At 49.8% G+C, this 25629-nt stretch overlaps 1 protein-coding gene and 1 long non-coding RNA gene across 15 annotated transcripts in view; both read left to right on the top strand.

Annotated features, from left to right (window-relative positions):
- The window catches only part of ATXN7L1 (ataxin 7 like 1), a 245291-nt gene that overhangs the window by 156294 nt on the left and 63368 nt on the right, over window positions 1-25629 (top strand). For 2 of the 14 annotated variants that reach the window (XM_072791539.1, XM_072791533.1), the window contains exon 1: window positions 20886-21007. The exons of 6 other annotated variants lie outside the window; for them this stretch is intronic. The gene's annotated coding sequence lies outside the window, so the exon portion shown is untranslated. 6 more of the 14 variants (XM_072791538.1, XM_072791532.1, XM_072791534.1 and 3 more) reach the window with 6 other exon arrangements.
- Window positions 1280-7443, top strand: LOC140613072 (uncharacterized). The gene is made up of 2 exons (XR_012014184.1): window positions 1280-3812; window positions 7261-7443. It is a non-coding gene; the product is annotated as an uncharacterized lncRNA (long non-coding RNA).

Below are 25629 nucleotides of genomic sequence, written 5' to 3'. Positions count from 1 at the left end.
CAGGGAGAGAACACTGTGCACCAAATCAAGTCACAGAGGCCTGAAACAAAAGGCTCTCAGTAGTCCAGTGTGGCAGGAGAGAAGGAGCCTGGGGGCGGGGGGGGGGGGGGTGTTCAGAATGAGCCATTGCACCCGGTGCCCCGGAGACAAGCACTGTGACAGATTCCTAGGGGCTGATTCTTCTGCGGCTCAAAGACACGAGAGGCCATTAGACATCTCTCAATGCCACATGTCAATCAAAATAATTAAAAGCAGAAGAACCGGAAAGCTGGTTCATATATTCCAACATCCATCTAGCTCTCCTCCCCAAAAAAGTCTTTTGATAAAATAAGATAAAGTGCCAAAAGATGTGTGTGTTCAATAGCAGGACATGAAGTGAGTGGAATAAAAGTAATAAAAATAAAATAAAATTTCTAAAAACCCAGTCCCTGTAAAACTGAGGAACTGCTGACTCTGGATAGCAGAGCATACTTGGGTTCAGAGTCCAACAGACTTCAGATCCTAAATTCAGGGTCTGCTTACTCACTTGAGTTTTAACTGCTCTGGACTTGGATTTTCTCATCGAAACATGAGGGTGATAATACCGATCTCATCGTGTTATTGTGAAGATTAAACCATGTCATGCCAGTGGTTTTTATTGCCAGTTTTCCGTTTTGTTTGTTTTTTGAGTAATCTCCCTGCCCGGCCTGGGGCTCAGACTCACGACCCCGAGATTCAGAGTCGCATGCTCCGCCGAGGGAGCCAGCCAGCTGCCCCTACCAGCTAAATTGGTTGCTTTTGAAGGTACTAACTTCATCCAGAGCAAGTAACAAGATCATGATATAGGAGGATCAGTTATCCTTTGTGGAATAAAGAACAATCACAGATGAGTTAATAAAACAGATTCTAGAAATATCAAGAACTCCTATTCATTTATGTAATTCACTGGACAAATGTCTGCCACATACTTTTTACGGTCAGGCACCATGTGAGGCTTAGGGAACAGAAGAGTGAACAAGATAGACCCAGTCTCCCTGCTTTCATGAGGTTCATAATCTGGTATGAAAAGGAATATATTTTGGGACTCCCGGGGTGGCTCAGTGGTTGAGCGTCTGACTTCAGCTCAGGTCGTGATCCTGGGATCCTGGGATCAAGTCCCACATGGGAGCCTGCTTCTCCCTCTGCCTGTGTCTCTGTCTCTCATGAATAAATAAATAAATAAATAAATAAATAAATAAATAAATAAATAAATAAAATCTTTAAAAAATAAAAATAAAATAAATTTAAGAGAAAGAAAAGGAATATATTTTAAGGGATCCCTTCCTGAAATCTACCCACTAGAGACTCACCCAGAGGCATATTCCCTGTGTGGCCTGACCTACGCTGGTTTGGCCATGCAGAACTCACGGGTTCTGGTAGAAAATAGTTGCCACTGTTGAGGGTTATAGAAGGTTGAGGTGGTGAGGGCTGCCACTCCCCCATAACCTCGCTACCAGGTTATAGTGAACTCTACTGTCAGACTGATACAGCATTTATCAAACAAATGTTTATCAGCCCGTGGGAAAAAAAACAATTGACTTAACCTGCCTCAGTGAGCATGATGAAGCCCAGCCTCCTCTCCTTGGAGGGTATTCCAGTCATACCCCCGCCAAAGGTTCGCTCAAGGCAGTTGCAAGAATATTCCAAACATGGGACTCAGTTTTGACCAGGCCTCAGGTATCTAGAATACCTCAGATTTCACCAAAAAGAATCCATTCCAAGCATTCATTATACTAAGTCACAAGTTTTCACCAGACAGAAGCTCATTTCCTACGTTCAGAGCATTGATCAAAATATGGATAGCGGAAGGACTTAAAATACCCACTTTACAGGTTTTTTGTGTTTGTTTAAATTTTTATTAAGTTTTTTATTTCAATTCCAGTATAGTTTCAGGTGTACAATATAGTGATTCAACATTTCTCTTAATTTTTTTAACGACTTTATTTATTCATGAGGGACACAGAGAGAAAGAGGCAGAGGGAGAAGCAGGCTCCCCACAGGGAGCCCGATGTGGGAGTCCATCCCAGAACCCCAGGATCATGCCCTGAGCCAAAGGCAGATGCTCAACCACTGAGCCCCCCAGGCGTCCCAGCATTTCTGTATATTACTCAGTACTCATCATGATGAGTGTGCTCTTAATCCCCATCACCTATTTTGCCCATCACCCACTCATCTCCACTTAGTAACCACTTTTGGATTGTGACCTCTCAGATTAATACTGGTTACCCAATCTGGACTTTGTATTCTTTTTTTTTTTTTTTTAAGATTTTATTTACTTATTTGACAGAGGGAGAGAAAGCACAAGCAGGGGGAGTGGCAGGCAGAGGGAGAGGGAGAAGTAGGCTCCCCACAGAGCAGGGAGCCCAACGTGGGGCTTGACCCCAAGACCCCGGGATCACGATCTGAGCCAAAGGCAGACGTTCAACCGACTGAGCCACCCAGGCATCCCTGGACTTTGTATTTTTGATAGCCTGTGACCTGATCACCCCTAGAGGTAAAGCTTAGACTAACTGGCTCATTCGCAATAGAGCACCAGTCATACTCAAGTCCTTTTTTTCTCTTTTATTTATTTTTACTCAAGTACTTTAAAGTATTTTATAGACATTATAACCATGTTCCATTTCTCTGTCCTATTCAAAAAGTTTGATTCCCAGTGGCAGGCAGGGGGGCCGGATTATATCCAAAGTGACCATAAATCCTGGTTTGTTTAGGAAGGTTGCACGGGGCCCCATCCATTTCACATCGCTTTTTACTTTCAGAGGTGTCCATTTAGGATAATACAGTATATGGTTACTCTATTTATAGAAAATGCAGTAGCGCAGAACAGAGAACACCCAGGAGAACTGGGTTTGAATCCCATCTCCGCCAGTTCCCAGTAGGCAGGCCTTAGGCAGATTGCCTGATCCTGATAAATCTTACTTTCCTCATTTGTAAACTGAGAGTGATACACTTGCTTGCGCTCCTTCCCTTGTCACTTTTTAAGGAAGATACCACTTATCCCATGGATGTGAATAAACTTTGTGGGGAGAGAACAGCACTAGCAAGAGTTAGGGGTTCCTCCTGTCCTTCAACCCGACATCAGTTTATGCTTTGATTTGACTCTGGCTTCGGAGAAAACCAGCTTTAGATTATAGATCATAGGAGTGCCTGGAGGGCAGTTGGCTAAGCTTTTGGCTTAGGATGTGATCTCAGGGTGGGGAGATGGAGCCCTGCGTCAGGCTCCTGGCTCAGAACAGAAGTCTGCTTAAGACTCTCTCTCTCAAAAAAAAAAAAAAAAAAAAAAAAGACTCTCTCTGCCCCTCCCCCGCTCTCTCTCTGGCCTTCCCCCATCTACTTGCCTGTGTGTGTGTGTGTGTGTGTGTGTGTGTGTGTGTGTGAGAGTGGGCGTGCGTACGCGCAGTCTCTCTCTCTAAAAAAAAACTAATCTCTAGAATATAGATTACGTCAACTCTTTCACTTGTCTTCCTGTAGAGTGGAGAGACCTGTGTGTAGTCCTACTTCTGCCAAGGAAGTAAAAGCCACCCGCTTTCTGCTTGGGGACTTACTTTTCCCCTTAATTCCGCCAGAGAAGAGAGCGTGAGCCTTACAAGTTGATCATAAGCCCTTCTTTTGCTTTAAAGTGGATTCATGTAAAAACTTTCAGTTCAACTTACCCTTCTTCATATGAGTAGAACTATTGAAAATTTGACACGACCTCACTAGAGAGAGCCAAAGGTGAAAGCCCCAGCAGGAGTGTACCACCTTGTTGATGCCTGGGCGGAGCCAGTGTTGCCATGGCAACAGTCACACCTGAGGTGAGGATGGGGTGGGGTGCCTTGGAAGTACTGTTTTGCATAATAATGTAGAGTTTTCTTTTTTCAAAGTGAAATTGCTTTTTTTCTTACTGTGAAAGTAATACACTGTAAAAACTGCCCAAATTTCAGGAAATCTAAGAAAGTAAATATTTTGGTGTAAGACTTTATGGTCGCTTTTCTGTGTGTGTTTGTCTCTGTGTTCTACATGTTTATCTATATGTATGTGTCTTATATTAAAAAAAATAAAAGTGGAATCCTATTATAGACATTACTTTGGAATCTGCCTTTTTTTTTTTCATTTAAATTTGTTGAGGACACATTTCAGTAAATAGAAATCGCCATCATCATTTTTATAGCTTCCTGGCATCCCATGGAGTAGCTGTGTCAGTCATTTACTTTCCCAGTGCCTGATTACTTGTTATTTAGGCTTGGTTAGGGGTACAGTGTCTACCCCTTTTGCTGTAATTTTTAAAAATCAAAATAAGATATCTACTCTCAAAAAAAAAAAAAAAGGAGAGAGAGAGAGAGAGAGAGAGAGACACTGAGGTGGCTCAGCAGTTGAATGTCTGCCTTCTGCCCAGGATGTAATCGTGGAGTCCCACATCGGGGTCCCTGCAGGGAGCCTGCTTCTCCCTCTGCCTATGTCTCTGCCTCTCTCTATGTGTGTGTGTGTGTCTCTCATGAATAAATAAAATCTTAAAAAAAAAAAAAAGAAAAAGATACCTACTCCTAATGCATGTGCGTGCATGCACGCGTGTGCACACATACACCCATACTTTTCAAAATTCCACCAGAGGAAGTTTCATTTATTTATCAGTTCGTCTTCTTTGCATTTAGGTGGGAAGAGTCCTGACAATTGAAGTATAGACCAGGAAAAGCTAGAAAAGCTATAGTCAAAAGCTATAGACCAACAAAAGCAAAGGGTAGTTCGCTGGGAGTGGAAAGCCTTGCAAACTGCCTCAAGTAGGGTCAGTTACTTGCGGAATAACCTCATACACAGGAGCCCCGGCCAGTCACTCCCCAGGCAGCCCTGCTGTCAGTAGCCCTTCATCAGTGAAAGGGCCTAATCACCAGAAGACTCCTTTCAAGAGAGGAAAAACTCGCGTACACTTGCAGGTGTTTGCATGTGACACGTCCTGTGTCCGTATCATGAACTCTGCCCTGAGTGAAGCGCCTTGGGAACCTGGCCAGGAGCACTTGCCGAGCACCGTGCCCCAGGCAGCATCCGTGGGAGCACCCATCGGGCTTCCACTGAGAAGCAGTTTACACTTAGCTTATACAGGAACCTAGCAGGCTTGATGGTCTGACTTCCAAGTTCAGCAAATTAGCACCGAGAAGGGTGACGGAGGCAGGCCCTGCCAGTAAGAAGAAGTGACACCAGAAGGCAGGAAAATAAAAGTGAAAGGCTGAAAGTGGGAAACTGAGGCCCCTTTTGTGCTGGAACAAATCTCCCTGCACACTTTTTCAGTCTTTGCAAACTGTGGGCACTGCCTGTGATGGTGGGACACTCAGCTTAGTGAGTCCTCACCTCCGTTTTACATGGTGGGAGACGAGAACGCGTCGGCGTGCTTTTTACTTAGGGGAGATAAATATCCTCTTTTGGAATTTTGGTCACATCCCTGTGGTCACACTCAGGCTCAGGGAAGAATTTACGACTTCAGACAGATCAGGGTCAGGAAGTTTGAAGGTTACAGTTGTAGGGTTCTGAAGTCATCACCACTTTACAGCAAAGTCTAGAATAGAATGCCCTGAATGGTGATCTTGAGTTATCAAAAAAAAAAAAAAAAAAAGATCAAATAATGTTCAAAGTCTACCATTTAAGAGGACAAAGTACAGTGGGATGATCTTTTTTGGAAAGATTCCTGTTACAAAGTGCCTCCAATTTTTTTTTGCGGGCGAGGGGGGATGATTCAGTGTTTTAAATTTTAGGTGGAAAGCCTTTCTACCTTCTCCCTACCTTGAATCACAAACATAACTTTTAAAAACATCAAATTTGACTGGAAGGGAAGAAAAAGAGAAACCTGAAAAAAAATATTGTACTTGAAAATAATTAATTGCTTAAAAGAAAATTAATTACCACACCAGATCTGAGACGCATTTAACGTGAAGGTTTTCACCTTCCAGGGTCCACCTAGTAAGGTATATGTCTATCTTTGTTGTGTACGTTACGAGGAATTTCCATCATTCATTCAAAACATGTATTAAAAACTCACAGCAAGGCTTCTATGCGTGGCTAGGCATCAGCCTTCAAGATAAATGAGACTCAGAACTGGCCCTCGAGGAACTTACAGTCTAGTGGTCTGATTCCAGTCAACTCACATTTTTTTTTTAAGACTATTTATTTACTTGACAGAGCGAGCACGTGCACACAAGCAAGGGGAGCGGCAGGCAGAGGGAGAGGGAGAAGCAGGCTCCCCGCTGAGCAGAGACCCTGCCGTGGGGGTCCCTCCCAGGACCCCAGGATCGTGACCTGGGCCGAAGGCAGGCACCTAACAGACTGAGCCGCCCAGGTGCCCCCCGGTCAACCCACACGTGCAGTCACCTTCCACGTGGCGCAGTATGGCTCAGGCTGGCTGGAATGGACAGTCTCCTGAAAACCCCAGGGTTTGTGGCCTCCGTGCGTTTCACACTGGCCGTGAGTCCACAGCACGCAGGACTAAGCCCAAAGCCAGGTGCCGGTAAGATCAGGAAGGCTGGCTCAGGCCCCCTGAATCCAGGCAGGAGTGACGAGCCTTGAGCTGGGCCGCAGGTCCTGAGGTCCTGACCTGAGCAGTGCAGGGCAGCGCAGGGCCGAGAACCCGAGGGCTAGAGCCAAACCTTCGGCCACAGCTGCTGCCACGCTTACCTTGCCTCTCTGTCTCCTGACACCTCGGACCTCTGTCCCTTTTTTGGCTCTTTTTCCTGATCGCCTTTCCACGTGTCCAGGCCACGTTTTGAAGACCTTCCTGGTCCCTGACCGGCTTCCTCCCGTGCGTAGGTACTGGATGCAGCTCCCTTCGCTCGGGGGAGACCCGATGCCCAGAGTGTGGGCCCAGGGCCTCAACTGGGTCTTCCCCGGTGCCATCCTGTGGCCCTCGACAGAGCACCGTTTGTCTGACCTGTGGGACCACTGCCTTTGCTGAGCACACCCATTCTAACCACAGCAAGTTTCCTAACATCCCATAGCCCTCTCTTAGCCCACGTTCACGAATTTGGTAGTACAGATTAGGTGGTCATGCCTCAAGGATTTTCAGAAGTTCCTGATTTTAAATAGCCTACCCCACCTTCCCTAAATACGCCAGTGCTTGTCGAACCATGTGTCCTACTTTGGGGTTTTAAAAAAAATGGTCTCTATACTCAGAGGATTCACAAGTTATGTGGAAGTATTCTACTCACTTTGTATCTTGTAAGCAAATGAGTTTTCCTACTGAGACTGTTCTCATTTACCCAGGCCCTGTATTCTTTTCAGGGAGCAGAGATGCAAATGTCCTGTGGTCACCAAAACAACCTCAAATAAACCAGTGAGAGGTGCCACCTGTACATTCCTCTGACCACAGAACCTCTTCAGTCAACAGAAGTTTCTGCATTTGATTACTGCTCACCAGCTAGGCTGCTACAGTCACTTTGAACATAAAGTCCACCTTGATACCTGGCTTCTCTGGCCTTTGCTATTTCTTTTTTCTTTCTTTAAGATTTTTTTTTTATTTATTTGACAGAGAGAGTCAAGAGAGCACAAGCAGAGGGGGGGGGAGAGCAGCAGAGGGAGAGGGAGAAGCAGACTCTCCACTGAAAAGGGGACCCCACGTGGGGCTTGACCCCAGAACCCTAGGATCATAACCTGAGCCAAAGGCAGACACCCAACTAACTGAGCCACCCAGTTGTCCCTGTGGCCTTTGCTTCTATGTTTTGTTGTGTGTTCAGGGAGAAAGGAGAGGGAGAGGTAGATTCATAAGGTAGATTCATAATTCCAGACCTTCTCCCCTCCTGCCCTTCACGTTCGGCATCACTGGTCATGGCCCTGAGCACTTGAGTTTCTGACAAATGTCCCCATTCACCCCTATAAACTCTGTGGCCACCTGCAGGAACTCACGACCGTGTTCCTTTGGAGGAAGGGCCCCAAACCTGCAAAAAAGTCGCTCACAGTGTATCACGCTATAGTGATAATTTTTCTATCAAGCTATGAGTGTGTCCACTTGCCACAGACAGGGCTCACCACTGCGGGGCCCTTCATTTGATCCAATATTTTTCAGTGGCTTCTGCTGCAAAAGAACTCAACAGAAGCATAACTCTGAAATACAATGTTAGTATGCCACCGCACGGCATACTAAGCCAAATCCCTCCTACATGCGAGACAGCACACCTTGGAAAAGCAGACTACATAATGTTCAGTTTGGCAGGCCTGCTGGGACATTCTGCTCGGGTTTCTCCTTAGACCAGGATTAGGTGAAGAGCCAGGGGTTGGCACGTGAGTGAACTAATCAAATCAGAGAAGGACAGGGTGCACACCAGGTGGAGGTTGGTTGCTTCCCGTTGACATCGTAGCTCTGGAGCCCAGCTGCCTGAAGCTCGCAGGCATGGCGAGGAGCCTTCTGTGTTAGGGAGTGTGATCTGCACTGCTACAGAAAAAGCCATGAAGACAGGGAGTTCTGAGAAAATCTAGTGAGATGTTGTGCTTTTATAATACAACCACTCTGTGGCCTTTTTAGTTCGAGCAATACATGTTCTGGAAACATGGTAGAGGCGAGCAAGAAAGGCTGGATTAGGAATGAGGAGACCCGGTGCTGCTTATTACTTACATCCTGGCCGTGGACGTGCTTTGTGGCCTCTCCAGAACCTCAGTGTACTTGTCTGAAAATGGGAATAATAACGCCTGAATAGAAAGCACCAAGCCAGCAGAGCAGGAGTCGTCGCTCGCTCGCTCGCTCGCTGGTGGGGCTGACACCAAGGCCTCTCTGGGCCTCAGCTTTCTTCCTTTGTTGCATGGGCCCTGCTCATTCAGGATGCCTCTGAGGATCAAAGAATATAACGTGCATGAAGGGGACATGCAATCCAGAGTTCTACGTGAAGGGCATGCCTCGTGAAAGTTCTGGGGTCACTCTATGGAGTCAGTTGCCAACCCAGAGGCCGGGGCTGGTTTGAGACTCACTTTGGCCTACCTCATCCATCTCTCCTGTGGCCGACCTTTCCGGTTCTCCCCTTCCCCACCCCCAGGCTTCCTCCTCCCCAGCTCTTTCCTTTGTCTGGGATGATTTCAATTGCCTTTGCTCTTCCCTCTTGATCCATCAGGCAACTGCTGTGTCACCCCAGGGCTCCATTTCAGATCCCAGCGAAACCATTTCTATATATGGTTTATAAAATGTGAATTCCTTTGGGCGGAAAGGGGGAGCCATCATGTGGGCTAGAGTTCATCACCGTTATCCTGCTGAACCTCAGAACCGGAGGAACCACGTTTGCTTTCCAGAGTAAACACGAATCTGGCCTAAGTTACAGTGGCTTTTACAAGCAACCTGTTACTACTTACCCATTACTTTTCCCTAAACCTCTGCAATGGAGAGGTGGCGCCATTTTATTCTTCATATCAAAAGTAGATGATAAATGATAGATAAGTACTGTGGACCAAGAAAGAATTCACTGAAAATTTAAGCCAATGGCGATTTACTTGGGCGGTTGGAGTTGGAATTGGAATTGAGGAGACGCAGATTCAGGTAGAAACCTGGGCCATGTTCTAAGGAAGACAAAGAGGGGGCAGGGTGGGATTGTGTAAATAAGGCTAGGAGTGCAGTCCTCATTCAGGTCCTCTATGCAAAACAGGATTGAAATTAGTTTCTCTGGGTTTGGCTGAGTTAATATACAAATAGGGAGATTGAACCGTGTTAATTGCATGGGCTCTTTCTGAAGAGTGAGGATGATCCAGGTGTCATGATGAGGAGGAAATTAAGTCCTGGCTGAGGGCTTGCAGCTGGCTGAAAAGTTTTTAAGAAGTTCATGGCTCAGGGATCCCTGGGTGGCGCAGCGGTTTGGCGCCTGCCTTTGGCCCAGGGCATGATCCTGGAGACCCGGGATCGGATCCCACGTCGGGCCCCCGGTGCGTGGAGCCTGCTTCTGCCTATGTCTTTGCCTCCCTCTCTCTCTCTCTGTGACTATCATAAATAAATAAAAAATAATAATAAAAAGAAAAGAAGTTCATGGCTCCTGCGATAAGGCCGTTCATTTATTCCTCCTCCTCTTCTGGCCCCCTGACCCCATTTTAAAAAGAGACTGTCTTAGCTAGGCTTGCTTGCTGCATTTTGAAATCTCCTTTATTAGAGAGGAAGATAGATAGATGATGATAGATAGATAGATGATAGATAGATAGATAGATAGATAGATAGATAGATAGATAGAGATAGGGGACTTGAGACCACTCAGCAATTTAAAATTTCTCACTCTTACATCTACACCCCAGTTCTCTTGCAATTCAGCTTCTCAGATCCTCAGATAACTCTAAAATTGTATCCGGTGAATTGTCTTGGTCCTAAACAGAGATGGTGCTTAATGCATTCTGGAAAAGATGTGGAAAACCTCGTTAAATCAGCGACGTCAACATCCATATTTTATTTTGCGAGACGAAAACACTTCGTTCGCTGTCACCACAAGAGCACAGAGTGCAGTCCCGATGAAGGAGAAAGGTTGACCCTAGCAACCCTAAACTCAAAGGGGACAGGGAAACCTTTCTCGGGACCAGGTCAGAAACAGCCCATGGACGCGGCCCCCTCCGTGTGCGTCCTGTGTGGCTCCGTGACTTCCCTGCCCGGAGAAGGGAGTTTGAAAGTCCCTTGCTTGTTTCTTGAAATCTCCGTTCAGCACACCCCCCCCCCTTTTTTTTTCCTCCTGTGGGGTTTGCCAACTTCCAAATTCCAATGCCTCTGCAGTCACCCCCAGATGTGCATCAAGGCCTCGGCATTCGCAAGATCTCTTAAGTCTATCTCGAAGTCAAAAGATGCTTCAAGGAAGCACCCGGTTCCTTCTGCTAATAACGGCAGTTTGTCATGTGACACCTGCCCCTCCCCCCACACGCTGATTCTCTCCGAAAACCCCCCACCCACCCCACCAATAAACTCGGTTGACGTCTGTCCTTTATCTGCCAACATCTCCATTTCCTTCAAGGTGGTAATCTTTTGCTTTTGTTATTTAAGTTCTGCTTTATTCTTAATTGTTACCCAATTGCTGTGGGGCTTGCATAAACAGTTAACAAAAACACGGCGCACGAGGCAGCCGTTTCGCTTTCCGTGCTTGTTGTTCTTGGCACCGGGTCAGTTCTATGAACTTCTGGTGTCCAACTGGTAGGACCTGAAACTCTGTGTTTAACAAGTGCCTGTAGTCAAAACAGTTGGCGTGTGCAAGCTCGGATCGCTGGTGCCGCTGCAGCTGGTCAGCCATCGGTCCGGGACCGTGCAGAGCTCGAATCACGTTGCTCGGTTCAGGGTTGGGCTTTTGTTGTTTAGTTGTTGGGGTTGTTGTTTTGTTTTGTTTTTTTCCTTTTTTTTTTTCCTCTTTTTCTGTGATGGCATCCGCGCTAATGTGGATCTCTTCAGGTTCCAAATGTACAACATGTTTACAGTCGTCGTAGAATCAGATTAAGTTGGCAGCCTGAGTCTCTCTGTAAGTGGTTTTAGTTTACATTTCTTCTTCTAGCAGGATGTTTTGCATAATTTTGCTGATCCTGGGTTATTTATAGACTTTTTTTTTTTTTTTGAAGAAATGGGGATGCATGAGTTTTCGGTTCTAACTGGGGAAAGTAAATCCGTTTCTGTGCCTGTGCAGCAGAGGGTTATTTGAGCTCTTGAAAATTAATTTCTCCTCGAGGTCACCCGATAACATTCCGGAGCGTACTGTCCAGCCGCTGACATCGGACACCCTGATGATTGTCTCGGGACGGGTTGTTTTCCTTTGCTCGGTCAGAAATGGAGTAAAATGAAAGTCATGATGCCATTTCCTCCGGGGCGGCGGGGAGGGTGGATGCAGGGATCGGGCATTGTCTCCGACGGGCCGCAGTGGGTCCACGGTGGCTGTTCGGTGCCACCCGCGGGCAGCCGAGTTCACAGGCCACCGCAGCCCGCCCAGCAGCCACTTGGCGGGGACCCCCCCCACCCCGCCCCAGGGCCTGGGGGAGGGGCAGAGGAAGGCCGGCCGCTGGCAAGTCCAAGGCTTGTAAAAGTTTGTCCTCCCCTAAATGTCAGTGCTACTCGGGGTTGGGACACCAAACAGTAATAATAACCGGCTGCGAGATGGCATCGTGGCTACTGCGTTACGGGTGGTGTGATCTGGCCTGCGGGTGGCACCTTTCGGGGGCGCCTCGGGGGTGGGTGTGTGCAGGAGCCAGGAGGAAATCTGGGCACGCGGGAGATCAAGCCAGAATGAACGCGCTATGAAAGGGTTTCCCATAATATTTACTAGAACAGTTGGCTAAAAACTGCTCTGCTTTGCCCACGGAGCGGCTGGGTAACTAAGTCACCCTCGCTAGCCTACCTCGAGCATCTCCGGGCGCCGTCGGCTGCTCCTGGCATTCGCGTGGGGAAGGAGTAGCGCGGCCCTCAGCGCGAGGAGGGCGGGGTCCTGGGCTAGTGGTCCGGGGATCGCCGTCAGTGACACACTTGATGGTGCCCCGGGTTCAATATTTTAAACACGCCGAAAAGGATGGAGAAAACGGTACCCGTCGTTCGGGCCGCGGAAGGCCTTCTGAGTGGGATTGTCCGCCCCGCTGCAGGTCCTTGGGTCCCTCGCAGACAGGTCTACACCGCCTCTCACCACCACCCCCCCATCACCGACTCACACACGCGAATGCAAATGGATGGCTGAGATGGAAATTTCCAAGGTAGTGAACGTGGCGTAGTTGGAACGGCTGAGTGCTGCCAAGAGCAGATGTCTTTTTTTCCTCCATATTCGTCTCGTCTATGGGAACATGAGGTTTTGGTGGTGGTGGTTTGGGTTGCTTTGTTTTTTCGGCCTCCCCTGACCTTGTAGAGAACGACGATGAGGCCACTTGCTTTCGCTTAGAGCGTGCTGTGCCCTCGGCTTCCTCACGGCAGCCCCGCTGAGCTGGCGAAGGACAAGTTAAGCCCTTCGGATCCAGCAGAAACAGGGTGAAGATGGGGCCGGGGAGCTAGCAGTCAGGCCCCCCGACGTTCATCCCTAGACCTCTGCCTCCTCGTGGTGCACCCAGACCTGTGAACTGCACTGCGGACGTTAAGAGACCCTGGTTCTGTGTTTCTGATCTGCCCCCAAGGATGCCATCCCTCCAACACTTCCCCGTTCTTCCTCCTATATTGAGGTTGAGATAGGACTTGAGGCTCGCCTTTTGGAGGGGTCGGAGGGTGTGTTGGCCTGTGTGCATCTCAGGGAGCGGTGACTAAGGGAACTTCCACTCTGCCGCGTAAGTGACCTCACAGCCAGAGCCCAGAGCGAACGAAGAGACGGAAGGGAGCCCGCAGGCCCATCTGCTGGAGCTGGGGCGGTTTCCCAGGCATCCTGCCCTGAGGCTTTTCCATTTGAATTAGCCAGCCCCGCCCACCCTGGGATCCTTGAGAAAGTGCGGGTACGGCCCTTTGCCTGCCCCCCAGAGCCTGTCGCCCCTCCCAGGCCCTCCAGACGGATGCCTGCCAACACCTTTCAAACACGGTCCTTCCTTGCCTTGATCCCCAACGCCAGCCTGGAGAGAGCTGTGGTAGGAGTGATCGGAGTGATCGTTGATCCAGTGTGCCTGGGCGCATGAGCAGGAGTAAGTGTTTGTGGGCCCAGCTCCTCTCTGGGCCCCCAGGGAGTGATTCTGCTGGACCCCACACTCAGTGGGAAGCCCGGCAGGGTCCTAGAGGCTGCGGGAGGGCCGAGGCATCCATCCAGGCAGTACGTAGGGATTGAGTGGATCCCCACAGCGCTGGGCCAGAAGGTCTGAGATGGTTTGTCCATCCTGTGAGTTTGCTGGTGGCCACCTCACTCTGCTATCAGCTCACTCGAGCCCAAGGTCTTAGCCTTTTCTGGAACAACAGCAGTGACATATAAAATCAGACAGAGCCCTCAAGGGGTAAGAGGCCAAACCAGAACCTTAGCTGATAGAAAGAGCTGCTTACTCCTCCGCTGTGGCCCTAGTCACCCTGGTTGGTACCAGCCGCTCGTGCACCCGTAGGCCACCTCAGCCTCGGGCCCCAGGGAGAAGGATTTGCCAGTCTTCAAGGACCAGTCAGCTGTCCCCACCTTGGCCTTGCTCCAGTCTGCCATCAGAGTGGCCCACCTCAGACCCTACAGCATGTCGGAGGTTAGGAGTCTCTTGTCCTCTGCCCTCCGTACTGTACTTTTTCTCTCCTGTGTGGTGAACAGGAAGGCTTTTTAGGTAACCCTTCAATGGTATTCGTTTGCTAGGGCCGTCGTAACAAAATACCACAGACCTGGTGGCTTCAACTACAGAAATTTATTTTTTCACAGTTGTGGAGGCTGGGAAGTCCCAAGATGGCAGGGCCAGCAGGCTGGGTGTCTCCTGAGGCCTCCGCCCTTGGCTGGCAGACGGCTGTCTTCTTGCTGTCTCTTCATGAGGTTGCCCCCTCTGCGTGCACACGCCTGGTGTCTCTTCCTCTTCTTACTCCGGTCATACTGGATTAGAGCCCACCCTCACTGGCCTCATTTTAACTGAATGACCTCATCTGCCAACTCACTCACATTCCGAGGTCCGGGGGCTTGGGACTTCCACATACGAACGTGGGGGGTGACGCCATTCAGCCCATAACCCCGGTCACCTTCAGCCTGCACCCACCTCAGCCCCACCCTTTGGCAGCATCAGAACGCTGCAGTCACCGCCGTGAGGTAGTGGTTCATCTCTGACGTGTCTGTGCACAGACGACTGCAGAGACTCAGGCACCTGTGTGGAGGCACGGTCAAAGGGAATACGACGAGAAGGAGACAAACAGGTTCAAAGGCACAAGAAGTCACAGGGCCCGTGAAAGTCTGAGCGAGCTTTCATGTGTCCTGTGATGATTTTTCAATGATGTCAGCCGCCCACCAGTCTTGAGGAAGGCTGTGGAAGGGGTGGGTTGAGCAAGGGTAGCTCGCAGGCCAGGGGGCCCCAGAGGTCATCTGACAGCAAGTGTCACCTTCCCTTCTGGGCAGACTCCCTGATCTGTGAATAGATTCGTTGGCATGATCCTCTCGGTGTCTTGCCAACAATTATGTATAGATATTTAAATCTGCCCTCTGGAAGTCGGGAAGCCAGCCTTACATGGGCTAAGAGAGGAAAATCTGTCTCCCATTTCGACCACTGCTCTTTTCCCAGGGGCCTGTGGTTGACCATTTATCTCCCTCCCTCCCTCCCCCCGTGCTATGGGACATCTTTGACCTGGAGATGCTTGAGGCCAGCAGGTTGCTCTCTCGATAGCCCTTTGCAAAAATTCTCCCCCAAGATCTTTTCTCAGTAAAGAACATTTGTTCCCTGAGAAGGCAACCACGTCAGCCAAGACTGGAGCAGGGTGTCTGGGACCTTGAGAATGGCAGAGGCAGGGGCAGCCCCGGTGGCTCAGCGGTTTAGTGCTGCCTTCAGCCCAGGGCCTGATCCTGGAGACCCAGGATCGAGTCCCATGTCGGGCTTCCTGCATGGAGCCTGCTTCTCCCTCTGCCTGTGTCTCTGCCTCTCTCTCTCTCTCTGTCTCTGTCTCTCTGTCTCTCTGTCTCTCTGTCTCTCTCTCTCTCTCTGTCTCTCATGAATAAATAAATAAATAAAATCTTAAAAAAAAAAAAAAAGAAAGAATGGCAGAGGCAAAAGCCTGGTGTTCTTAGAAACTGCCGCTCAGGACAGAACCCCAAGGAGGAGTTGCGGTCGGGCCTCCAGGGAGCTGAGAGCAGCCTCCCAGCCCTTCACTACCTGCTGGGTTCCTGCTGCAGATGATTCAGGTTCTGGTCTTGACAGGGGGGGATCACAGAGAGACAGTGTGTTCCTGCAGGCTAGTGGGAGGATCCATTACCCTTTGAAAGCCAGCCTGGATTTTGGTCTGAGACGAAAGAGAAGGTGATTGCTGCCAGGAGAGGAAGTCAGAAATCGGCTTCCTTGCAGCAGTCCAGCTGCTCTGTGCTGAAAGGCCTGCCTCTGGCAGCCTGGGTGCTTCTACAGGTTCCTCCTAGCTTAAAAGGCAGGTCTCTGCCAATGGCAGTGAGATATGGGTTATTTATAATGGTAATAATCATAAAACTGTTCTATGTTTGCATAGCCTGACTTAACTTTTAAACCTCTTTTAGGTGCTTGATGTTGTTGACTCCTCCTTTATAGCCCAGGGCGGGAGGGTGAGAGGGCAGGTATTGTTAACCCCAGAGCTTGGAAATTCTGGAAGGAGAGCCCGGGCTGAGACTCCAGCTCCTCCTGGATGCCAATGCCCCTTCTCTTGATTTCAGCTGCCTGCTGTATGTATCTGGTTGCCAATAAGGAGGTAGTTTGGGAATTGGAAAACCAGGTGGGTTTGTTTTTTTTAATTGTATTTCTTGGCAGTTATAAAAGCAACATTTGATTGCTCACTATGTGCGATGCACTGCTCTAAGACCTTTACCCTTAATCTTTACCACCACCAGTAAGAGGAGGGCTGTTAGCCCCATTTGTCAGTCCTCCATGAGATCCTTAGGAGGGAAGATGAAGACTGTGAGCTAAGTGACAGCCCTGCCCCGAATGGCCAAGAGTGCTGTTCGTGGGTCACTGTCACGCTGGGGGATGTATATATAGATTTGCTGTGTCCTCTTCCATGTCATATACAAATAAGGGTCGAGAAGAAGAATGGTATTGGTGGCAGGCTTATCAAGTTTGCAGGTGGCAGATTTGGAGGGAGAATGGATACATTAATGGATCAGAGTCCAAAATGATTTCAGCAGGCCAGAGTAGTAGACTAAATTCAACCAGATGACATTTTTTTTGAAGATCTTTTTTATTTATTTGAGACAGAGAGCACCAGCAGGGGGAGGGAAGTGGGAGAGGGAGACTCCCCATGGAACAGGGAGCATGATGCAGGGCTCAATCCCAGGACACTGGAATCATGACTGAGCCAAAGGCAGATGCTTAACCAACTGAACCACCCAAGCACCCCCAGATGACATTTTTAAAGGATACCTGTGGATTTGGGGCTTGGCAGGAAAATGTGAAATAAGGCATAGGGGTGATACAGTTATCAAAAATTAAAAATCTGGGATCCCTGGGTGGCGCAGCGGTTTCGCGCCTGCCTTTGGCCCAGGGCGCGATCCTGGAGACCCGAGATCGAATCCCACGTCGGGCTCCTGGTGCATGGAGCCTGTTTCTCCCTCTGCCTGTGTCTCTGCCTCTCTCTCTCTCTCTGTGACTATCATAAATAAAAAATAAAAATAAAAATAATTAAAAAAAAATAATTGACCTACATAACTTTAAAAAAAAATTTTAAATCTGGATTGAATCTCTAGCTGTGTTAATAGGAGGATAACATCCAGGATAGACAGCGAGGAGCTGTCCAGACCCTATCTGTAGTGTTCTCTCTTCTGAGTTCCACAGTTTTTGAAGGACAGACAGTAGAGCCAAAGAGGACCCAGAAATCAGAATAGTGAAAACGATGTTTTGTGAGGTGTGGTTTAAAAACAATACCAGGGGTGTTTAGCCTGGAGAAAGAGTTCAAGGAGCCAATATTTGGCAAGGTGTCCCACGGAAGGGAAGTAAGACTGGTTGAAGCTGACCCCCATAGAGCAGAAATGGGATTAATGTGCAGCATTGCAAAGCAGCTCAAATAGAGGAGGACGCTCCAAGAGCTGTAGGACGGCCGTGCTATCTCACCTGGTGCACACTTGGAAGGCGCCATCCACACTGGGGCCTGCAGGGGAGAAGCCAGGCTGGGCTGCCCCACAGCCAGAGTGCTGGGGAGGCGACGACAGCCCCAAGAGGGGGCCGGCAGGGATTAGCAGAGAGTGACTACTATGGGGCTTCTTCTTGCCTGTAGGGAGTCTCTTACTCTCTCCTCACTTCAAGGTCTAAGACCTGGGGGCCTTTGGTGGCAATGATGATTCCATCATGGGAATGGAAATTCCATCCCTCTGATGGAAATGATGGTTGTATCAGCAATGAGGGCCTGGCAGAGGGGAACTGTGCCTCCATGCCTGGTGTGTGTGTGTGCGCACGCACAAGCGGGCATGTGATATTGTTTAAAATAAATTAACACTTCTTCATTGGACCTGAATTGGCCTTGTTTGAGAACTCCTATCTTGGGGTGCCTGTGAGCTGTCTCCTACTGGGCACCTTAATTCCCTTAACTTAAAAATTACCTCCTTTAGGGGCACCAGGGTGGCTCCCATTGGTTAGACGACCAATTCCTGATTTCAGCTTGCGTCATGATCTCAGGATCCTGGGATTGAGCCCCTCATCAGGCTCCTCGCTCAGCGCAGAGTCTGCTTCCCCCTCTCCCTCTGCTCCTCCCCCACTCTCCCCCTCTCTCTCTCTCTCTCTAAAATAAATAAATTCTTGAAAAAAAATTACCTCCTTTAAGTGATTCCAATAAGAGTTTTGAAGGTAACTCTGAGTTATTCTGAAGCAGATTATTCATAATGTTGCCGTGAACATTTGTATACAAAGATTTGTTTTGGGCGGGTGTTTTCAGTTCTTTTGGGTATATACCTTAGGGTAGAATTACTGGATTATGTGGTTCTTCTATGTTTCATTTTTTGAGGAACTACGATATTGTTTCCTTTCTTATTGGTTTTTCTGAAAGAGCGTAGAGTGAGAGCAAGCAGAGGGAGGGGCAGAGGGAGAGGGAGAGTCTTTAGCAACATATGGAGCTGACTCAGGGCTCCATCTCATGACCCTGAGATCGTGAGACCTGAGCAGAAATTGAGTCTAACACTTAATCGACTGAGCCACCCAGGCCCCCCCCAGCCCCAAACTATTTTCCATAGAGGCTGTACCATTTTACATTCCCACTGACAGCGCCCAAGGGTTCCAATTTTTCCACATCCTCGCCAACGCTTGTTATCTTACGTTTTTGGTTATTTTGGTTTATTTATTTATATCCAGCCACCTGAGTAGGTAGGAAGCTGTGGTTCATTGTGGTTTTGATTTGCTCCCTAAAGACTAATGATGTTGAGCATCTTTTCATGTGCTTGTTGGCCACGTGTGTCTCTTTGGAGAAATGTCTGTTCAAGTCCTTTGTCCATTTTTTAACTGGGCTGAACCTACCTGGTTTTATATTTAGAATTAAGGTTTTAAACTTCCTGTTCCTCAGATGCCAGAGAAGTAATAGTAAATATTGCATCTTTTTATCATAAACCACCTGTTCACTGAGAGCTTAGGCCACCAACTCATTACCTGGGCACCTGGGGTAACAGGAGAAAACAAGGTGAAAGAGGCAGGGGAACGTGTTCCAGAAGGATCAGAGGGCTCTGGGAGAGTTGCCCGATGGAAGCTGTTCTCATTTCTTGTCCCCTAGATTATCCTGGAACTCAGCAGAGAACTAGGAAAGCTGTTCACATTTGTCTCTGGAAAGACTCTGGCTCCCGGGCCATGGAGCCTGCCCTTTCATCTGTGAAACATTGCGACATCCAGCAGGCCTCCTCTGGGCCCTTGACCTACTGGCCTAGGGTCTAGCAGAGAAGACTCACAGCCTTCCTCACAGGAGCAGCCTGTGTCAGGGCAAGCCTGCAAGAGCCCGGGAAAGGAGAGCTGGATGCTCCCTCCGGTGAGCCTGGGTCAGGTGGTTGGTTGGCTCACGGCCCCTCATTCCCACTGGCTCCATTCCCAAGAAATGAAATTGTGGAAACCAATTCTGTTTTGCCAACCAGCGCAGTGCCCTCCCGGTCAGACATGGATTAATTCTCCTTCATTCTGGGAAGAAGCTCTTTCTATAAGACGGGAAAGGGAGCCAAGAACTCAGAGGCCCAAAGTCATGTTCTCTTGAATTATTCTCCCCAAGAGACACTCCCTTTCACTGGCTTTGGTTATGCTGGTAAGCCGCGGAAGGAATGGTCCCAACATGGGACGGCCTTGCTTATGTGGCATGGTCTGAGATGATACCTTCTCCCCCTGAGCTGAAATTCTCCATAAGAGCCATACTTTTGAGGCTTGTAAAGCTTTTGTCTCTTAAAACTTTGCCTTTATTTCTCCTTCTTAGAGGGCATGTATTCCTTAGGCAGGATTGACTTGAGATTTATCAGGTAACAGCCAGGTTCTACAAAGAAATGTTGTATGAAACACAGGAGAGATCTCAGTGGAAGATAAAATTACCCAAAACACACTTTGCCACTGGGTTGTTGTTGTTTTGATTTGTTTGATTGAGGTGAAATTCACCTAACCACTTTAAAGCATACAATTCAGTGGCCCTGAGTTCATTCCCAGCGCTGCGTGACCATTGCCTTTACCTAGTTCCAAAACACTTTCATCACCTCTCAGAAGAGCCTTTCGTGGTCCCTCCCTGCTGCCCTCTTCCCCAGCCCCTGGCAATCACTGATCTGCCCTGTGTCTGTGGATTTACCTCTTCTGGATATTTCTTATCAGTGGAGTCATACAACACGTGGCCCTTTGTTGTTAGGGTTTCCTTGGACCATCCTCCTCCCCCAGTCTTCCTGCCAAGATCAAGCAATGAGCTCCCTAAATAACCAGAATGAATGAAAACTCCCTGCTGGCATTCGTAGTTAAAATGTCCCACAAAAGTATTTTTCAGCCTGTATAATGATGTCTCTACTCTCCAAAGCGTAGCGCAGGGCACTGCCCTGGACTCTGCCTGGCGTGCCGGACGGGCCCCGGGGGCAGAGGGGGCGGACAGGCCTGAGCTCCCACCGGCGGCCGGGCCAGGCCCAGGCAGACAGACAGTGGCTCCGGGAGCAGGGCCCACGCAACTTGCACGTGGCCGTCAAGCAAGAAGAGGGGGGGTGGGGAGAGTAGGGGGTGCTAGCTGCAGGTCCCCAAACACTGACTGCTCAACCCCGCCCCCGGGGAGCCCACCGCCCCTGACCACACCTTGTGTGTGCAGTGCAGGAAAACCCAAGTTCATCTGCCACATTCAGGATACAGCCCCTGACTGTTCCGGGCTTTTCTTTCTGCCTTTCCCTAATCGCATCTGGGCGTGCTCTCTTAAAGGGGAAGTGGTGCGTTCTGACTGGCCAGGGCCCTCAGCCAGGAGCCAGGAAACGGCTCCCACGAGTCGCGTTGCCCAGCGTGTCACTGGCTCGGCCTCCTTATCCAAACGGCAAGGCCGCCTCCGGGATGTGTAAGTGCGAGCGAGCGCAGGGCACGCTGGCCGCCAGGAGGGCGCGGGGCTGGGCCCAGGTCAGGAGCACAGGGCCCGGCCGGCCGAGCCCGAGCGCGCCGAGCGCCCAGGACCACGGAGCATCCCGGCCGTGGGCAGGGCTGGGCGTGCGTGCAGGGGGCGCGGCTGCCTCCGCGAGGCCCGGAGGAGGAGGCCGGGGTGGCGAGCGGCCCTTCTGGAGGCCCGGGGAGGAGGAGCGTGCAGACCCCGACGGCACACGTCTCGGGCACCCGAGCCTCCCCAGCCGCACCCCCGCTGCTCTGCATTTCCGTGCAGCCCCAGCCACACTTGAGGCACATACGTCCCCAGCCGTTATTTTTGTCATCTCTGTATGTAACCCGCGTTAGGAAATGTTTCGGGTCTCTTGCACTCGAACTTTTCCACTCGCTTGACACTCACGGCCTGTGATTTTCCTCCCCTCCGGTTTCCTACCCGTGGCCGGCCCTGGGTCCAGGGCGAGCGGCGGCGGGTGGCCCCCCCACCCCGGGCCCCGCAGGCTGGCAGGCTGGCATGCAGGCTGGCCGGGTCCCCGGGGTGACTGGCCGTGCACCTGGCCTGGCTTCTAGCTCGAGTGTTGTCCCCTGCGTGCCCACGGGAGGAGCAGAGGGGAAAGCTCGCAGCCGCTGGCGGACACAGTTGCTAACCCGGTGCCACACGTGAGCGACTCCTCCTATATTTTCCACCCCCTTCCCTCCCGCCCCAGGAGGGAGCTGTGTGCATGGGGGCGATGGTTGATCCTCGGTCCTGGAAGAAGCTTTGTTTTCACCGAAATAACTCAGACCTCTCGCCCCGAAAGAAGGAGCCAGAGGGAGCCCGGAGGGGGCTGGGGAGAGACGAAACAAATGTGTGTCTCTCTGAACGCACGTATTGACAGGGCACAACCACACCCTGTTTCAAGACAACTTCCTGTTTGCCACTGCCAACTGCCACTCCAAGGAGAGCAGAGGTGGTTCCGTTAGTAGTGGTTGCTGCGGGACCCCGGCAGCCTGTGGGGTGAGTGGTTCTGAGTGACGCTGTGAGCTGAGCAGGGACTTAGCTGAGACTTTGTACCCTCTGGCGCAGGAGACTCTGGCCTCGCACTTGAAATCGGAGGGCAGGACAGAGAGAAATCGGGCGGCGGTGGCCTCTCCTCCCCGGCCGGTGGTCGTACGCACAGCGCGCTCCCGCAGGATTCCTGTAGCCGAGCAGCTTCAATTCGGGGCCACGGAGCAGGCAGGAAAGAACTTACCCACTTAGCAAGGCTACTGCTTGTATATTTTTTAATCTCCATTTTCACGTGTGGGGGGAACTTACCAGAAGTGACTTGGCACTGTGGTAGCTACCTCCTGTGTGTCATCGATCCTCCCAACACCCGCTTCTTCGACACCGAACACAGTGAGTGCCCTATTAGGGTGAGACCCAGGGCTACAGGCCAAGGATAGGAGTGAACAAAACACCTGCCGTCGAGGTACGTACCTCCAGTGGCAGGACGGCTAGGCCAGTATGCCAGTGATGACCGTGTGGGGTGCGTGCTAAGATAGGGTGCCCAGTGTGCTGCGGGGGCACCTGCCCACTTACAGCCCGATGACGTGGACAGTGTTGTCCTCATTTTATAGGTAAGGAAATGGGGCTGTGGTGGGGGAGGGTGCGGTTACATTATCTGCCCGGTCACAGAGCTGATGGGTGACAAGAGCTGTGTTTTGAGCCCAGATCTCTCTGATTCCAAAGACAATGTCTCTGGACATTTACCATGACTCTCAAAGCTGGCACAGAGCATGAAAATCGCCTCAAGACCTTTTAAAAATGACAGACTTGGGGGCCCTGGCCCTGCTGCACCAAGCCATCTCCAAGACAGAGGTATGGCCTGGGCAGTTTCTCCACCGGTGCCGCAGGACCCTCCCCGCCCCCTCCCGTGGGGTGTGGACACAGCGTGCCTGTGACGGGGATGCTTTATGCACTTAGCCCAAAGCATCAGGGGAAGGGCTACTGATGTTGCCTCAAGACAGTATTGGGAAGATTCAGCACACCGTTCAGGTGTTTAAGACATTGGGAACCCCTATTCTCCCCAAAGACACACCAGCCTGTTCTTCCTGCCTCACCAGCTTCCAGCTGCCTGTCACACCTGTCCCTTTGGTGCCCCTGGGGCAGGGAAGATGTTAGCTGTGCCATCCTGAGGTAGAAGCCAACAACTTCTCTTAAGACTGGAAGCCACCAGTTTTCACCTCAGCTCGCGTGGCTCCCACATCAGAACTCGTGTGGCTTGTGCCATGGTTGAGTGGTTATGGGAGGCCGTCACCCTGATGGAGAAGTTAATCCCATACAGGGGGAGCTCCTTGTCAACCCCTCCACTCCCGTCTTGTCTCTGGGCATATGGGAACACCTAGGACTATAAAAGGCCTGATAATATTAAGAGAATCAGGGATCTGGCTGTAGGCAAAGTCCCGCAAAGCAGGAGGGCTAGTCACCTGCCTCGGGTCCTCCAGGAAGCAGCCTGTCTCCTTAGGGGGAGCCTTCCCCCACCACTCAGGGTGACGAAGTGGTGGCCAGCCTGAGGGAACCCTCTGGCAATGACAATGTCTTGTCTCCAGCATCATATCCCAGTGCCTGGCATACAGTTTTGTGGCAAGGAAATTCTTTACATATGAATGAATGTATGAATGAATGAATGAGGTTGACTTGAACACGTGTTACTCCTCCCTACCTTTGTATTTGCACCTGTTTTCCCTCCTTTTGCCCTCTCGGATTAACGATGCCTTAGTGCTGTTGTAGTTGTGTTCATTTGTTTGATCTCGTTTTCTCACATGTATCCAAACAGCTTTAACAAAACCAAGCCTGTTAAGTAATCCATCCTATATCCTTCCTTTTTTCCTTCGTCTTATCTACATTATGTATTCATATATAATATATATTTATGCTACAAATTTCTTTGTTTTTATAAAGTAATGATTCGTGTTTACATATCATTTGTGATATTTGTAATTTCCTTGTGGACTTGGGCATACGATCTCACATATACCTTTCTTTAAGTTGGGATAATAACTCTTGATCCTGTGATTTTCAGTTGTTTTATTTTAGACTACTCAGGTCAATTGTGATATTTTTTACTATTATAAACAGTGCCACACTGAGAATATCTTTGAACTTTTTTTTTTTTTTTTTTTTTTTTTTTTTTTTGCTGTGTGTCTGTGGCGGGCAGGGGTAGGAGGCGGATTATTTCCTTGAGGTCTCCTTTCCAGACGACAGATACCAGATTACCAGATCAAAGGCTGTGAATTCCTTTTTAGTTCTTGCTATCATCACGGGTTGGTCTCCAGAGAAATGTCATCCCTTGAAAGTACCCCCAGCAGTGTGTACATGTGCTTGTTTCCCCAGAGGTCTATATTTGCTGTGGTTTTTTCTTCGAGATAGGCTTGGTGCCTAGTGAGGGCTGAGGGTTCATCCCTGAGGGCTGATGGAAATATTTTAGTGCCCCGGAAAGTCCCTGGGACTCCCCCAAATCATGCCCAGCAGTGGATGATACCAGAAATGTGCACCTTAGTATAAATAACCAGTAAAAGGACGGGAGAGAGCTCATGGGGGAAGATAAAGAGAATCTCAGGTTGTCTAGCTTCAGAGTCATGTCTTGGGCCAGCTCTGAAAATGAGAAATGCTTTGTCAAGAATCGTGGGAGAAACCGTGTTGCTGAAGTGTAGAGAGAAAGAAATCATCCAAGCGGGGTGGCGTGGTGGGAAGAGTATTGGCTTGGGCTCTCCTCCCAAATGCCGAGGTCTGCATAACCCCGGTCTTGTTTCATAATCTCGCTAAGCTTTCATTTCCCCATCTATAACAAGGAGGCTAGCAGCATCTACTTTGTAGGGCTGCTGGGTAGGCTACTTGAGCTGAGAAGTGTAAAAGTAGCTTGTACAGCGCCTGACACAGAGGCACTCAAGAATGCTGTCTCTCCTCCTAACTGAATGAATGGAGAGAGTGACCAGATGACCGAGAAACCAAAGTAGGGCCCAGAGGGATTTGAAAACAGAGCTGGCATGAGCCACCAGCCCATAGTGGCATTTGTCAAAATCCTCCAGACGGCGCCTGTTGCCTGGCAGTGGGTAGGAGGTGAAGAGGGTAAAGAAGACCTAGTATAAGCTAATTGGTGGCAGACACCCGTGCCTTAAGGAGCACTTCTACAGCCACTCAGGGCCTGGTATCGTTTAAAGAGGTGCTCCGGCCTGAGGAGGGAGTAGGCATTCTAGAGGAGCCCACAGCACTCCTGGCATCGGAGCTGCTTGGCACAGCTCTCCCGCCACCGTCACTTGACTTTACCGTGTCTTCATTCCGTCCCCTGCTGAGAAAGGCTGATTCAATATGCCTCCTCTAACCACCACGGCACTATATTTAGTGTCTAACTACAATTGTGGCAAATGAGACCACAAGCTCAGATTCTAGCCCCTGCTCTTCCCCTGAATAGCCTTGTGACTTCAGACCGGTTTCTCAAACGCCGTCTGCCTCCGTGTTCACAGCTGTAACCTGGGGATCACCTGCCTTGCTGAGTGGTTGCAGTTCCCCAGGCCGGAGTCGGTGCAGTACCCTTCCCCTCCCAGCCCCAGTTTTCTTTTAGAAGA

This window comes from Canis lupus, chromosome 21, assembly GCF_048164855.1.
Source record: "Canis lupus baileyi chromosome 21, mCanLup2.hap1, whole genome shotgun sequence".
In the NCBI taxonomy this organism is placed as follows: Eukaryota; Metazoa; Chordata; class Mammalia; order Carnivora; family Canidae; genus Canis; species Canis lupus.
This window is presented reverse-complemented; position numbering and strand designations above follow the sequence as displayed.